This window comes from Patagioenas fasciata, chromosome 2 (assembly GCF_037038585.1).
Source record: "Patagioenas fasciata isolate bPatFas1 chromosome 2, bPatFas1.hap1, whole genome shotgun sequence".
Classification (NCBI taxonomy): domain Eukaryota; kingdom Metazoa; phylum Chordata; class Aves; order Columbiformes; family Columbidae; genus Patagioenas; species Patagioenas fasciata.
In genome coordinates this window covers 107,577,013-107,594,058 of record NC_092521.1, presented here as the reverse complement: position 1 = coordinate 107,594,058, position 17,046 = coordinate 107,577,013, and positions in this window count along the sequence as shown.

The window sequence follows — 17,046 nt, the reverse complement described above, 5'->3', positions numbered from 1 at the left end:
GATAGCAACTCTGACACGGTGTAAAAAATTTTGTAGCACATCAAACAACGTTTCTGTTTCTTTTAGTGCTCTTGGAACAGATACCTGAGCCATTTCTACTTGTGAACCAAGTACAAACTTGAGATAGAAGCAGAATAGCCATTCTGTGAATTTTCACTGTTTATTGCAAGCCAGATTGTTGAGAGTCCTTATTGCATGTCAAAGTAGTCTTTCAACACCCTGGGGAGCATAAGATTGCTGAATGTAAAGAACTAAAAATGTTTTTTCAAAGTAGGTTGAAATACATCTGACTAGCAGAGTCAGTTTGTATTAAAAATCAGATAATGTTTCTGGATATGAGTTAGCAAACAGGAGAGTAGATACAACAAAAAACCATGGAATGTTATTCTTACCAAGGTAATGCATCTCCACAGAGCCAACAATTTGTGACTTGTACTTGTCATCTAGGAACATTGTTAGGCCTGAGTTATAATGAGATGAGCTTAGCATAAATGTTTTGGGGAAAATTTTTTTCATTTTCCTGCATATCTGTCAGAGTTGTTGCATTTAATCAACTGGTGTTAGTTCCCTTTCAACAGACAAATCAACTGATTATCCCTATAGAAAGCTAACTCAGAAGTAAAAATAAATAAATAAATAAAATATGAGAAAAAGAGAAAATAAGATTTTGTTCTTGTTGTTCATTGACTTAAGTAACATGAGAACTGAAATATTTGCTCAGATGGGACCATGTGGCCAAGACAGAGGGGCTGGACCAAGGGAGGACTGGAGAAAAGGCAAATGTTTGTCTAATTCAGCTCCTAGACAAGAGCAGTATTTCTTTGTGCTTCAGTCTACTCAGAAATCAAGACTTAGACTAAAATTTTTTTAACAACCAGGTTATCTTAGAACTTCTGATATTTAAATTTATTCCATCTGCAACTGGATATATAATAAGTCCAGCTCTCATAATGAACCAGTACAAATCACTGAACAAGCAGAAAATGATCTGCAGGGTTTGGCACCTTTTAACCTGTATTAGTTTTTGTGTAATTAGTTTTCAGTTAGTCAGCTGTTTTGATTCATGGACAGATCCAAGGAACACCAGAGCTGGTATACAGTAAGTAGTATTTATTTCTCTACAATAGCAGAAAAGTAGAAATAGATATCTTTCTTATACAAGTAAGAAATCTAAAACCATTTGTTTTGATAAAACAATAATTAGATAATGTTTAGATAAAATTTTTAGATAAATGTTTAATGTTTAGATAAAACAATTATCTAAACAAACAATATATTTCTTATACAAGTACAAACTTTTCTTTATGCTCATTATTTCCATACAGCAGACATTTGATAAGTCTGCTTTATAAAACCTAGTTTAAGAGTTATAGCGGTTGTAAGGAGTGTAATGCTGTAATAGAATCTTGGGAGGAATAAACCTGTGGGACCTGTTTGCTCTAGTGCAAGACTAACCTGAATGTTATAGCAATTCTTTTCTATTTCCAACAGCTATTATTCTATAGTATGAAGACATCAAATGCTAAAGTAAATCAACTACAAAATGTGAAACTGATAAAATGTGTGATAATTTGAGGAATACAAATATGGAAGCCCAGGTTCATTTTTATTGAGTACTGTGGATATAAAGTGTCTCCATATCAAGGAAAGTCCCACTGAAGTTTAGATTAGGGGAAGAGTGGGAATGAGCAGCTAATGACTGACTGCTCACATGGAAATTTCTTAATGAAACCAGAAAAAGCTTTCCAAGTTGTCTTAGCAAAGTTCAGAGAGAAAGCTATATGGGAGGGAAAGAGAGCCCGTGTCGTGGTTGAGACGGACAAACGACATAGACCAAGTCTTCCAGGATGAAAGCAGTAGATGCCATTTATTGCCACAAATGCATTTTTATACAGTTTTACCAATTCATGTGTCTCTTCATTATTGGTTACAAGTTACAGCAGTAACATCTCATTGGCTAATTTTGCTATCATCAATGTTACTCTTCTACTCCCTTCTCTCTCACGGGTATATCCTTAACATCTCTGGATACTCCTTTACTCCGATCTTACTCATGGGTAGGCCTTGATATCTTCAAGGCTAATTTCTGTTCCCATGCCCTCCGTCAGGGAATCCACGGACTCACCGTAGTCCCCCACAAGCCAACGGGATCACAACACTCAGGATCAGTGTAATATTGTCTTACTATCCAAAGAACAACAGAAAATAAATCTGAAGCACAGTGCATGGTCTTTCTAGAACATGTTGTATGTGATATGCTTCTCATAATATGAGCTATCTTCCTATCTGAGTAATCTGAGTCTTTGTCATTGAAATGATGAGAAATAAAGAAAGACTGTGATATATATCGCTTAATTTGTCAAATTTCATAACTGATTTAATTGGACAAGACCATTGGTTTAGGATTTGTCTCTTTCTTCAGTTTGGAGGAGGATTGATAAAAGTTCCTTGAAAAGTATTTAGAATAAATATTGCCTTGAGAATGCCTTATATAAATAAACACAATATCTCTACAACTTCTCAGGGGACTCTTTGTACTTAAAATTCTGATCATTTTTGTCTTCCTCTTTCTTCCACTAGATGTGAAAAGAACAAGCTTATTAAGCAGTCAACAAGGCCATTTCTTTGACTATTTTAGGGCTTTTGTTCAGTAAGTGAAGATTTTATTTTTTAGATAAAGGTGCTTGTACTTGTAGTAATTGTGTACATGTGTAGCTGTGTCACTAATATGACCAAGATAAAGGGTGCTATGGGACTCCTTGCTAGTTTTTCTCACATATACCTCTTTTATCTTAGCCATAATTTAGAAGAACAAAGAAATTAATTCATCATCATATATATATTCTACTGAGGATGACTGACATACTTTGTAATATTTGAATTGTGTAATAGCTAATAGGTACAGGAAAGAAACCAACCAAAAGCTTCTGTGTCTCCAAACACTGGTAGCTTTTCAGAAGGCGTTTACAGTAATTTTAAGCAGATGAACAGAAACTAAAGTGTCTATCTTTCTATGTCTCCTTTTTCTGTTCCCAAGCTAGTACAAAATCCTTGTGCAAGGGCCAGCAGAGGAGCAGGAAGATCATGTGGATCAGAATTTCCCATGAGGAAAATTTTCATATCCCAGGATAAGTAGAAAGCAGTGTGTGCTTATGAGATGCCACTGTGTCCTTTCATTGTCTCTCTCAGAATCACAGAATGGTTGTGGTTGGAAGGGACCTCTGAAGATCATCTAGTCCAACCCACCTGCTAAGGCAGGTTCACCTAGAGTAGATTGCACAGGAGTGCGTCCAGGTGAGTGTTGAATGTCTCCGGGGAGGGAGACTCCACAACCTCTCTGGACAGCCTGTTTCAGTGTTCTGGCATTGTCAAAGTAAAAATGTTTCCCCTCATGTTTAGACAGAACCTCCTATGCTTCAGTCTGTGCTCATTGCACCTCATCCTATCATTGGGCACCACTGAAGAGGGTCTGATCGCATCCTCTTGACACCCACCCTTGAGATATTTATGTGCATTGACTGATGCTCACACCTTCCCACCCTTTCCAGTGCCCCACCCTGTTCATACTGTCCTTTTCTCACACTCTGCGCACAGTTCCAGATCGTTCTTCTCCCTTTCTCCCCCTGCTTAGGATCCCTCTGTAAATTTTTATCTCCCAGAACTTGATGCTTAACTTTTTAATTTTTTTTTTTCTGGTGGTGATTCACCCATGCAGTTTTATTCTGTTTGAAAATAGACTAAAGGCCTTCTGAATGTATTCTAACAGCAGAAAAACAATTCCCAAAATGAAGGCAGAACCATTAAAAACAGAGCAGGAAGACTGAACAGGAAAGCACAGATACTGTTCAACTCTCTTTCTGAGTCATGTTTCGGCTGACTGTACCCAGGTTTGGTGGGTGATGGTTGATCTGGGCTCAGTGGCAGTCATGTGTGTTGCCAGAATATCCAACTCACATCATGTGTGCTCAGTGAAATTTTTTAGAGCATGCTTCAGTTTTGCTTCCCTAAAATATATATTATATATTTATTATATATTTATTATCATTATAGATTTCTATAGCCACATCTATACCATAAATCCTAAACACTGAGACATTCCTTCAGCTCCCTGCCCTACCAAATCTACTTGAAGTAAACATCTGAGCAACTGTGGCCAACTTGGACACACTGAGAGTTGCAACTACTTCCTATAATGAGAGGGGGAATAAAAAACTATGGAAAAAAAAAAAAGTATGGCTTAAAGAAAATGTTTTATTTGAACTAAATGTCAGAAAACCATTGCTCAACTGACACATTATTTGGATCCCTATACTCTATATCTTCCCAAGATAGGCTAAATATCACTATGGACCAAACAGAATGTGATTTGAAGGTACTCAGGAATTAACTTTTAAAGTTAAATTGTCATCCGCCTTGGCTATTGCAAAACAGAGCTCTACAATCATGCAAAACAATGCCCCAAGGTGCCATTATAATAAGTGTTTCTCTCCTGTATTACTGAAATCGTAGTTAATTCTACAACACAGACTCCCAAGAGCAAGCTCAAGAACCAGAGGACCTCAACTGTTTCATTCATGAGAAACAGACTGATAATTTTGTAAGATGAAAACATTTAGTTACTCTTATTTCAAAATGAAATAGCTGGTCACAACCGTTTTGAGTTCAAATTATGCTAGTTTTATTTTCAGAGTAGATTTCTATGTGCAAATGTACTTGAAAGCACTCAGAGTTGCTTCAGTTAATCCTCCACACCTTGTCATGGTGAGAAAAACATAAATTTAAGCTGAGAAGGTAATCCCCCTTAAAATGTATGAAGAGTCTTATAAGTTCAACAATGCTTCCATAATAAATACTATTAAACAATGTTAAGGATAATATTTAACATTTGGTGCAGTAAACAGCATTTAAAAACCTTTTTTTTTAAAAAAAAAAAAAAAAGAAGATAGAAAAGCATCAATGTACATTTTATATGTCTATTTTTTTCTTACTGCCACATGTCATGTCAGGAGTGTGATGGACTGATCCAGTCCATGATGAAGAATCCAGGGGTTCTGGTTGGCAGCAAGTTGAACATGAGCTAACAGTGTGCCCTGTCAGCCAAGAGGGCCAACAGTGTCCTGGGTGCATGCAGCACATCATTGGCAGCTGGGTGAGGGAGGTGATTGTCCCGCTCTGCTCTGCAGTGGTGCGGCCTCACCTGGAGCACTGTGCGCAGTTCTGGGCACTGCAGGATAAAAAGGATATAAAGCTACTGGAGAGTGTCCAGAAGAGGGCCACAAAGTTGGTGAAGGGTTTGGAGAGGAAGCCGTATGAGGAGCAGCTAAAGTCACTTGGTTTGTTCAGCCTGGAGAGCAGGAGACTGAGGGGAGATCTTGTCATGGTCTACAGCTTCCTCACAAGGGGAGGAAGAGGGGCAGGCACCGATCTCTTCTTTCTGGCAACCAATGACAGAACCTGAGGGAGTGTCAGGAAGATGTGCCGGGGAGGTTTAGATTGGACACCAGGAAAAGGTTCTTCACCCAGAGGGTGGTGGAGCACTGGAACAGGCTCTCCAAGGAGGTAGCCCCAAGCCTGACAGTAGTCAAGAAGCAACCAGACAATGCCCTCAGACACATGGTGTGAACTGTGGGGTTGTCATATGCAGGAACAAGAGTTGGACTTGATGATCCTTGTCCGTCCCTTCCAGCTCAGGACATTCTATTTATAAAAAATATTGAAGGAATTTAGTGAAGACTTGTTAATTGCAAGGAGAATGAATCTTCACTTGCAAGTCAGATATGTTCAGGAAACAAAAGCTACCAACCTAATAATGTCTTATATGTGCTCATATCTGACAGTTGTTGTCCAACTGTAACATTTTAATTTCTAAAGACAGATCTTAGCAGGGATGTACTGACTTGGAAGAAATGTTTTCATGATTATGTGTCAACTTCATTGCACTGCAGAATGGCTACTCCTAACATGGATATTTTAATGTCAGAAATAACTGTCAATCTGGTTGTGCTGCAGAACATCAGGAGATCAAAGAAACGATATGCCAGCTTTCCTCATTTCTATGCTGTGAGGCTTGGATGATATAGCACTTGGATGAGACTGATTATCCTGTACCACAAATGTTGAGAAATCTGGGCAGGTTAGAGATCTAGACAAATTCTCTTGCCTTAAGCATCTCCCTTTTGCCACACTTGTGGCAGGATTTCTTGTTTATCCTGAAGATCCCACCAGTCCTATAATGATGCAGAAGCAGCATTCTTCCAGGGGGAAAAAAAAAAAAAAAGCATATACATTTATTTATTTTGGGAATCCATGTTTTCTTCAGGGAACTGTTCCATCAGAAAGGTGTAAGGGTTCTGTGAGATTTAATGGTGATACAGGAACACTGAGACAGTGTAGGAGAGGTTAAAAATCTCGGGTGTTATAATAGGAATAGGATGTATTCCATAACCCTTCAATGTTTAGATTTCAATTGAATTCTATCTTAGGACAATCAATACAGATGTATTAGGTTGGTGCAAAAGTAATTGTGGTTTTGGACAATGAATTTTAAATCATTATAATTAGGCTTGAACACATCTTTATTAATCAAAATAGGAACCATTACGATCAACACATTTTTGCCAATGAGAAATAAGTTTGTTTATTCCTGTAGTGTAAGAATCAGTACTGCAGGATTTTACAAACTCTTGGAAAGCATTTTCTCCATCTTGCTGGCTGTGGAAGCATTTTCCCTGTAAAAAGTTTTTAAGATGCTTGAAAAAGTGGTAGTCACTTGGCAAGAGGTCAGGGGAATGTCGCAGATGAGATAAAACTTTGTTACCCAATTCATTCAACATTTTAAGCATTGGTTTTGCGATGTGTGGTCGGGCATTGTCATGGAGAAGAATTGGGCCCTTTCTGTTGAACAATGCTGGCTGCAGGAGTTGCAGTTTTCATTGCATCTCATTGATTTGCTGAGCAGACTTCTCAGATGTAATGGTTTTGCTGGGATTCAGAAAGCTGCAGTGGATCAGACTGGCAGCAGATCACCAAACAGTGACTGTGACCCTTTTTGTGCAAGTTTGACTTTGGGAAGTGCTTTAGAGGTTCTTCTCAGTCCAACCGCTGTGCTGGTGGTCACCGGTTGTCATATAAGATCCACTTTCATTGCACGTCTCAATCCAATCAAGAAATGATTCTTTGTTGTTGCACAGAATAAGAGGACGCTTCAAAATGACAATGCTTTGGAATTTTTATCAGCTCATGAGGCACCCACTTATTAAGCTTTTTCTCCATTCAAATTTGCTTCAAATGCCGAATGATCATAGAGTGGTCAACGCAAAGTTCTTCAGCAACTTCTCATGTAGTTGTAAGAGGATCAGCTTCGATGATTGCTCTCAATTGATCGTTTTCAACTTCTGATGGCCAGCCACTATGTTCCTCATCTTCAAACCTCTTGTCTCCTTTGCGAAACTTCTTCACCACTGCAATATATGTTCGTTATCAGTTTCTGGTCTAAATGCACTGTTGACGTTGTGAGTTGTCTCTGCTGCTTTACAATGCATTTTGCACTCTAATAAGAAAACCACTCAAATTTTCTTTTTGTCTAACATAATTTCCATCATCTAAAATAAATATAGAATAAACAACAAGTAATGTCAGTAGCAAAAATCATAAAGCAAAAAAAGTGCATTCAAATGCTGTGTAATATAACCACATTTATTAAAGAATGTATTCCAACATCAAATGGCAAATTTCAACAATGCAAAAATTGCAATTATTTGTGCACCAATCTAACAAGTTCTCCGGTATTTGCTTTATTTGCTTTATATACTGTAATCTCCACAAAGTCTGTTGTTTTAGGATAAACAACAGGGAGGACAGAGATGCACTGAATGTGCAGTGTTCTTAGAATTTAAGTGACCATTGGCCTGAGTGTTAAATCTTAACAAAGACTTACCTTTTTGTCTCTTTCTGCTCTCTCTTGACTCTGCACCTATTGTGGGATCATTTCTGTATTTGTTTCCCTTATACTCTGCTTGGGTAAAATGAATCATGGACTGGATGATCTGCAAAGGATATTTTGTATAGCAGTATGGAGGACATTTTAGTTTTCAGATAGGATTGCTGTCTATCTCTTTTAGTTCAGAATATTTACCTTTTCAAGTCATCACTAACCACAGCATTCTATGAGCCCCTGCCTTGAGATCATCCTGCCTTTTGACTCTAGTTTGCTTGAGATGAAACCTACCCTTATGCTCATGCCTACTAGCATACAGAAAAGTAGATTACTTGATGATGTGAATGTCTGGAGATCCACCTGCTGCCTGACCAAGAAAAGAGAAATACACGAACACATAATTTTCTATCCTTATTCACTCATCGCTCATTTTTAGTTCTGTTCCTCCCTTTCTACATGTTGCTTAGATGATAAACTGTTTGGGTCACATTTGTGGTGCCCGTGTGTGTTTATAATGATATAAGTTGGTATTGATGTTATTTCAGTAACAAAAAAAAAAATCTTTTCTGCTTCAAAACTAAGATGGTGGTCTTTCACACCTACCACCTTGAAAAAAGAAAGGGAAAGGGAAGGATATGTTCTATGTCCTTTTGCCCTTTCAATGTGCCAGCTCCATGGCAAACTAATTTGTCAATATTCAATTAAGTAAAATATTAAAAGTATCTCACTTCATACATGTTATAAAATTACCCTTGCTGGATGTAGCTTGAGATCATCTGGCATATCCTTGGAAGAAAGAGTTAATTTTTAACAAGGCTTGTGCTGAATGCTTTTAAAGATGCTTTCTACAAAATACATTGAAGGCATGACTACTACTAATATTTCACAGCATGAGGCAAGGCCACTGCCTTGCTGTTCATGGTAACTTCTGTTCTTGGGAGTCTACAAATTACAAAACCAAAAAAGGAAATATGAGCTTTAATGAATACTCTCTCCTGGAGGCTCCAAGAAGAGTGTGGGAGCTGGGGAAAATTGTAGACATCAAAGTGAGTAGATTTTTCCCTGGACTACTTCAGGAGCATTTAAAAATGCTTGAAAAAAATCAGCCAGCCAGCCACTAGGGTTGCATAAAGTATGAGTCCAGGAAGGCAGTTTCTGTGTAGGTCTCAGGATCTATAATGTTTTATGTGAAAACTCAGGGTTCTCCATCCAGCCTGTAGCAGCCTTGAGTGTAAGGGGAGGAACTGGACTTACAATGTGGGGTGCCTTTCAGAGTTCTTTCAGCAGCAATACAGGAGTGCTTGCTGCCTGTATTGTGTTTTACACCTGTCTCCAGTTCTCTGCACATACCCCGCATGGCACTCGCAGCACGGATTGCAGAAGAGGCAGCTGTGAAGCCACCCTGTGTTGTGTTGCAAATGGCCACTTTGGTATGACCTTTTTTGGGGGATGTTTGGATACAAGGGACCATTCCCCTAGGCATCTGTCCTTGAAAAAAACATATGATTCCCATACCAGCTCCGCTTTTTGTTTAAGCCTCCTGCACTTGTCTGCAAGAAGGAGGTGCAGTCTTTTAATAATTTAGGGCAAAGAGCTAACAAAGAGCTCCAAAACTGGAGGAGAGATGTCCTTGAACTTAAATGACTGGATAAAAATAAGCCCTTGATACAGTGAGGCAGCCATCTGAAATGTGCTTTCTGACTGCCACTTCATCAAACAACCTTTGACATTGCTGCCACTGCCTTCCAGCCTTCCAGCATCCTGCAAGCAGGCAATAAGGGATCCCTTCCACCTCCTCCTTCCAGTGGTAGCACCAAGGCCAGCAGTGCCCTGCAAAGAGATGCCCTGCCTGACCATGCTTGATGCTGAACAGCAGTATTTGAATTCCCCACCCAAAGTATGCTGGCATGATTTTCAATCCCTAGGTTAAATCACCTGAGGATAAATCAGGTAAACATGCAAAAGAAATAGAAAACTAACCCAGAAAACTAACTGTTTGAAGCCATGCAGTTAGACACAGGCCAGAAGCTGTGTATAGATTCCCAGCCTCCTTACTCATATTCCCATGTCTGCTGCCCCACGCCTTGTTCCTTATGTTATAAAAACCACAAACATTTATTTTGGAACCAACTGCTCCCCGTCCCCTCCCTCTTCACCTCCTCCTATCTTTCTTTTCCTTGCCTCACCTTCTCTCCCAGATGCTAGAAGAAATGAAACTTCCATACAGACTATCCCTGTATGAATGAGATGCAGAAGAGCATGATCCTATGCGAAGGGGATGCTGTCTGATGTGCTGGCAGTGTGGAGGTCATTTTCCGTCTGCTGCCAGAGTTGAAATGGATTGCCTTGGTCAAAGCAAAGGACCCTTCTGTGACCCAATTTCCCCTCTTAGAGAAGATGTTTAATCGTAACACTGGGGATTTTTTGATGCCTAATTCAATGACATTCACACAAAAGTTTGTGATTAGTGCAAGCAAAGATATGAAAAGAAACGAAACTGTTCTAATGCAGCTGTCTTGTTGGCACAATATTAAAGCAGCTGATTATGGGCACTTAATTGAAGGAAATAACAATTATGATCACTTAGCACAGAAGCAAATATGTGATTCACAGCCTGATGAGAATGTTAACTCCACACTTTTCTGTTCCGAAAAGAATACTGAGCCATGACATGGGCATGTTTTTTATGTAAGCTGAAGATGCTTTGGATCTAGGATTTCCTTTTGGTTGAACTGCTTTGGAAGAACTGGTGAGGTTCTGCAATGCATGTCCTGCCTCACAGAATGAACCTGAGCTACAAGTACAATTGCTGGGCTCAGCAAAGGGTGATGAGAGACAGACAGACTGAAACTGCACATTTGAACAAGAAACATTGCTCTTGCCTTGGTGTCGTGATATGCTCCTCACAACCTGACCTCCAGTAGGGCAATAAGTGGTCTTTTCAAATGGTGGAATGGTCTCTTCCACAAAACATCTTGTTTTAAACAATTTGTTCTAAAGCCACCTTTTCCTTTGGTGGTTTTAGTCCCCTTGTTTGCTTTCTCTCTGCCTGGCTAAAACTTTTTTAAAGGAGAAATCTCTAGTAGAGACACATGTCAGTGTGTCAGTCCTGTTTCTGGATATACCTGTACGGTGCTTCAGAGCAATGTTTATCACTATATAAACATGGTGCTTTGATCTTTGCTTACTGGGTTCTTAGCATGACATTTCCTAGTATGGCAAAGATGCAACAAAGGCATGGCAAGAAGTCTGGGAGCTAAAGGACACCATTCCCCAGGTGCAAATCTCTTGCAGACTGGGACTTTGAAATTCCTTTCCCAGGTGAATGTCTGGAAGAAACTGGGGCATCACTTTGGTTTCCCTTAAACTATTAGTGAAACACAAGGCATCTTTAAAGAGTATAAGAAGTTGTCTTTGAGGATGGAAGGAGGAGATATGAAGTGAAATACCTTGGGTTTTTTTCACATCACTTTTATCAAATAGATTGTGGGCAATAATGCCTAGCATGCTGAGTCTGCTTGACTAATATATAAAGTATGAAAGCGCTTCATTAGCACTTTTGTTCTCCTTGGCAGATGCCTTTTGCCCCTGTGCCTCTTACTATGCTTCCTACTCTCCTTCATCCCTTTTGTTGAAACAAGGCTGTTTTACTGCCCTCCTTTCCTCATGCTCCTCTAAACATTAAGTAATAAGGGAAAGGGGATGGCCACTTGCATAGTCCCATGCTACCTGTTTGGTTTTAAAGAGTGTTATCCAAGAAAACTTAATAAGATCTTCCATTTCACTTGTGTACCATCTGCCAAAGACTCCTGTCAACAAAGCTTGTTTGATATCCAGAGGAAGGTTTACAGACACTTGCTGGTGTTTTATAGCAAATTATATAGAGGAGGAAAGAAGAAAAGGGCATTGTCACCAGTTTACAATGATGCTAGTCACTTTTTATCATTATAAACTTGAAAGTAGCCACCTTGCAGTTGGTTTGATATTTCTTTTGTTGAGTGTGACAAGCCTTGCTGTTGTGCTGGAAGTTACAACCCTAATTCCAGGGATATGCAGAAGAGTGGAGGCTTTTTCACTGTGATCAGGGAGCTGTGCATTAAGTGACATCCACAGCTCTGAATCCTTTCCACTTTAATCAGCATGTATGACTGTAAAAAATTGATGTGGATTAAATTTCCCTTCCAGAAACAACAATTCAGAGGGAAGTTTCTGAGGGTCAGTATTTCTTGGGCTTGAGCCTTTTTCCAGGTTAGTCCATCTTGCTTGGTGGTTTTTTTTTTTCCTAAGCTTTACAAAGACAGCTTAGTACTAACAAAACAATTACATTTTTTCTGGCTTAAAGGTGTTTTATGGGCAAAATATATTGGAAAAAATTCAAATCCAGCCTCACTTCTTGAATATCTTGCATTGCTTTTATTTATTGAATTTTCACTTCAGCTGGTGAATTTTTCAGGTGAGTAATATGTACCTACTAGAAGATGAATTCAGAATACAAAAGTGTAACCTAATTCTGTCTGATTTGTTCTAGCTGACAAGTATAGAAGCATACCAGAAACAAATCAGACATGCTTCCTGAACTTAATCAAATGGTCCACTTTGGCAAAGGCATAGATAGGAATCTGCCCACCTCACTTCAGTTGCTCAGGTTTGAGTTTATTTTGTAGTTTGTAAGAGACTGGTGAAACACCAGAAAGATGAGCTCAGATGAGCGAACTGGACTAATTCCAAACCTAATTGTTTATTTTCTTCAGAAAACTATGCTACCTTCAGAAATGTACGAGTTGATGCCACATTCACAAGAGATTTTTGACCACCTTGTCCTCAAATACAGGCACAAATACTGATAGAATTGACACTCCCAATCTAACTATCAAACAGAAAATATCATCATAGGTTAACAAATCTACTAGTTTTCATTGCTTCTTTAAAAACTTGCATGTGAAATTTATCCATGTCCATAAATCTTGCAAGGAAAAACAGCTTGCAAAAAGCCATCTTATAACTGTTACCCTGTTTTCATTTGTCTTCTTTCTTGCAAGTAAACCTCAACTTCTGCTACCTCTGTTTTGATGCCAGAATGTCTCTACATTGTGACCACTAGTTTGGATAGCTCAAACTTAAAAGTAACATTATGGATGAACATGTCTGGATGGACACTGGTAACAAGTGGAATCCCCTCAAGGGTCTGTACTGGGACCAGTACTATTTAATATTTTCATCAATGACATAAACAGGCGGATTGAGCATACCCTCAGCAAGTTTGCAGCTGACACCAAGCTGAGTGGTGCAGTTGACATGACTAAGGGATGGGATGCCGTTCAGAGGGACCTGGACAAGCTTGAGAAGTGGGTCCATGTGATCCTCATGAGGTTCAGCAAGGCCAAGTGCAAGGTCCTGCACCTGGGTTGAGGCAAGCACCAGTATTGATACAGGCTGGAGGATGAAGGGATTAAGAGCGGTCCTGCGGAGAAGGACTTGGGGGTACTGGTAGATGAAAGATCGGACATGAGCTGGCAATATGCACTTGCAGCCCAGAAGGTAAACTGTATCTTAGGCTGCATTAAAAAAAGCATGGTCAGCAGGTCAAGGGAGGTGATTCTGCCCCTCTACTCCGCTCTGGTGAGATCCCACCTGAAGTACTGCACCTAGCCTGGCAGCCCTCAGAAAGACACGGAGCTGTTGGAGACAGTCTAAATGGGGGCCACAAAAATTATCAGAGGGATGGAACACCTCTCCTAATGAGAAAAGACAAAGAGTTGGGGTTGTTCAGCCTGGAGAAATGAAGGCTCCAGGGACACCTTATTGCAGACTTCCATTATATAAAGAGGCTTATTAGAAAGATGGAGACAGATTTTTCAGCAGGGCCTGTTGCAACATGACAAGGGGCAATGATTTTAATCTAAATGAAGGGAGATTCAGGCTAGACATGAGGAAGAAATTTTTACAATGAGGGTGGTAAAATACTGGAACAGGTTGCTCAGAGGTGGTAGATTCCCCGTCCCTGGAAACATTCAAGGCCAGGCTGGATGGGGCTCTGAGCAACCTGATCTAGTTGAAGATGTCCCTGTTCATTGCAGGGGGGTTGGACTAGATGACGTTTGAAGGTCCCTTCCAACCCAGACTGTTCTATGATTCTGCTGAAATGCCTGGATATCCGCGAAGAGCCTTCCAGCACAATGCCTGAACCCTGCACACAGGGCTTAGTTGCAGTTACTTGGTTTGTTGGAAAGCAAAGGAAGGGACAGGGGTTTCCAGTGTCATTCACTGGCTGTTCAAGAGAAAAGGAAATAAAATAAAGAAGGGACTTCTTTTATACTTCCTTAGCAGTGCAATATGTGACAGGTGAGACAGATGCAGACTGTAGTACCACTGAGGCAAAGTAATCTCTGTCTGGAAGGCTAGCTGCCTGCAGGCAGTTCTAATTTGAGCCTCCCCAGTGCCTGTGTTTGAGACACATGTTTTACCATAAGCCTAAAATGAGAATTCGAGATTTCCAAAACAAAGATAATTTGTTGATTTCCCACTCCCTTCTATTGTCCCTCCAATCCATCGTGTTCAAGTTTGTCATTTCACTTTCTGCACCATCATCAGCCTTTTGCAATGAGGGAATCTGGATCTCTCACAGAGCACTCTGAAGATAAGGAAAACACTTTATTTGTTGCATCTTTAGCAGTAGAGTTGGTGCCACGTATACTTTTTCAGAGTGAAAACTCACTGATTAGTTCTGTTTAAAAGAGGCTGAGCATTTAAATATAGTATATATGCATAACTTTATCCCCTAACCCATACTATTTAGAAGGATTGTCATTTTGTGTATTTTCTGATTATGGTTAGGTGTCTATTCTCAGTTTAATAATACTAGTCCTCAAGTATTATTTAAAAATGGATTTAAGTCTGTTATTTCTTGGTCCATTGTCATGGATTTGGTGTGAGGCTTATTCCCTTTCCCTTCTGAAGCACTCACAGAAAGACTGAATTTCCTCTATTAGTCTTCAGGCTTTTTGTTTTGGTCTTTCTGGTTTGTGTCTCTTCCTTAGGCCTTTGAGTTTCCTGCTCTGGGTTTCTTCACTTCTTCCACGTCTTCTTTAAAAATGTGTTTTCCTAAAGTAGATACTGTTCTAGCTGAAATGGGCCAGAGGTGTCTCAAGTGTAAAATTTTTGTTTATAATTTCAGTTTCTGGGGGTAAACTTGGTGAAAATATTGTAGTCTTAATTCATGTTGGGCTTCCATTCCACTGTAAACACTGGCTGCTTTTTTTTTTTTTTGCAGAACTACTCCCTAGCCTCATCTTGTATTTATATAGCTGAAGATTCACAGGAACCACAATTAACAATAATACAGAGAGAGTGAAGAGCTCAAACATTACAGTATTTCAATTTAAGAGTATAGTGAACTGTTACAAACTTGGATCTAAACAAGGATATCCGCTGTGTAGCTCTATCTTGCATTGTAAATGTGTCATCCCTCAGTGGCTGAGCAGAGTTTAGATGGAAATAAAATTTCGGAAGTCCTCTTTGAGCAGCAAGCAGTACAGCATATATTCAGGAATGGCAGGGGAAGAAGCTGCTTCTGTAGATATTTCAGCATATTCTCTTTCAATTCTTTATAAGCCAAAATGTAAGGTGACTTTTGCTAAGCTTTCAGTGTGACCTAAAATTGATATCCACATTCTGATGTACTAAGTAATGACTAAGCTATAATGCTGGTGAGATACTTCAAATTAAAATTAAAGGTTGAATCAAATGATCTTTCAAGGTCCTAGACTCAAAATCAGCCTGAGCTTTTTCAACCTGGGCTGTTCTGTGATTCTGTGATTTATGAAAATAGAGAAAAAAAAAAATAATGTAATTCTTTAAGATGATACTGACGAGGAGAAAAAGGGAACAGGGAAGGTCAAGATACTCATTGCGCTCTCAAGCCAGGGGTGTCAAACTAATTTTCACCTGGGGCCACATCAGCCTCGCGGTTGCCTTGAAAAGGCCGAATGTAATTTTAGGACTGTATAAATGTAACTACTATAAATGTAACTACTCCTACATTTATACAGTCCTAAAATTACATTGAAAATGAGTTTGACACCCCTGGCTTAAGCCACATATAGCCTTTTTTTTTTTTAACCATCAGGTCAAGCAAAACGGAAGAAATAAGAAAAAAGCACATTGGCTGTGCTGACAAATGCGGAGTGGTTAATAATCCTGCCCAGCTGCACATAACTACCAGCATGTAGGTCAAGCATTTGTCAACAGGACCCAGAAACTGAAGCTCATCCATTATATAATAGATAAGAAAGTATCTGGTAGAAAAGAAATAGTAAGGACTTGAATACCCCTGGAAAGTGTCTTGGACTACAGACTCACTGGAGGTCTCAAAACAGTACTTACTGCTGGACTCCCAAATGTCATGGTTTGCCTTCTAATGTTGAAACAGTGCACCCAGCATAATAATGTTCAAGTCAGATCTTTTGCTTCATGCCTAAATGATATAGTGTTTGCTGTCTGGCAGCATCTGTGGAGGAGGCAAACAAGATGTATGGTTCTGGAAGCACACTGGACTGGAGCTGTAATGGTTGTGTGTGTGGCAGCTGTTGAAACAAAGGCACAGATGTTGCCCCCACTGTTCCCCAAACAGTGTTACCAACAGAGTTGAGAGAGAGAATCACAGGATGACCTTTCTACTTTTGTGGTCTGCAACATGCTGCATATGTAGGGAAAAGAAAAACCCAAAAGTTGTTTTGAGGCTGCCTTGTTAGTTTCTGTGGCATTTCAGCAGTGAGTGTGATCTACTGTGACAAAGAGGAAATAAGGGGACATAGTTCCTCTTGGTTTTGCAGTCCATTACAGTGCAGCTCATTTGGTTTATATTTTATGTTTGTTTTGATTATTTTTCTTTCTCTCTTTATTTCTCCTATTCTAGTGAAAGAACCAGGTGGGATATAACTTTTATTTTCTGAGGTAGTTACTGATGTCCTATTATGGTATAATGGAGCTACCTCTGCTATAGGAAACAATGGGAGATTTTTACTTTAAGGTGTCAAGTGCAACCTGGCTGTATGTTTTTGTGACTTGCTGGTAAATTGTCTCTGGGACCAAAGCTGATACAAGGCTTTCAC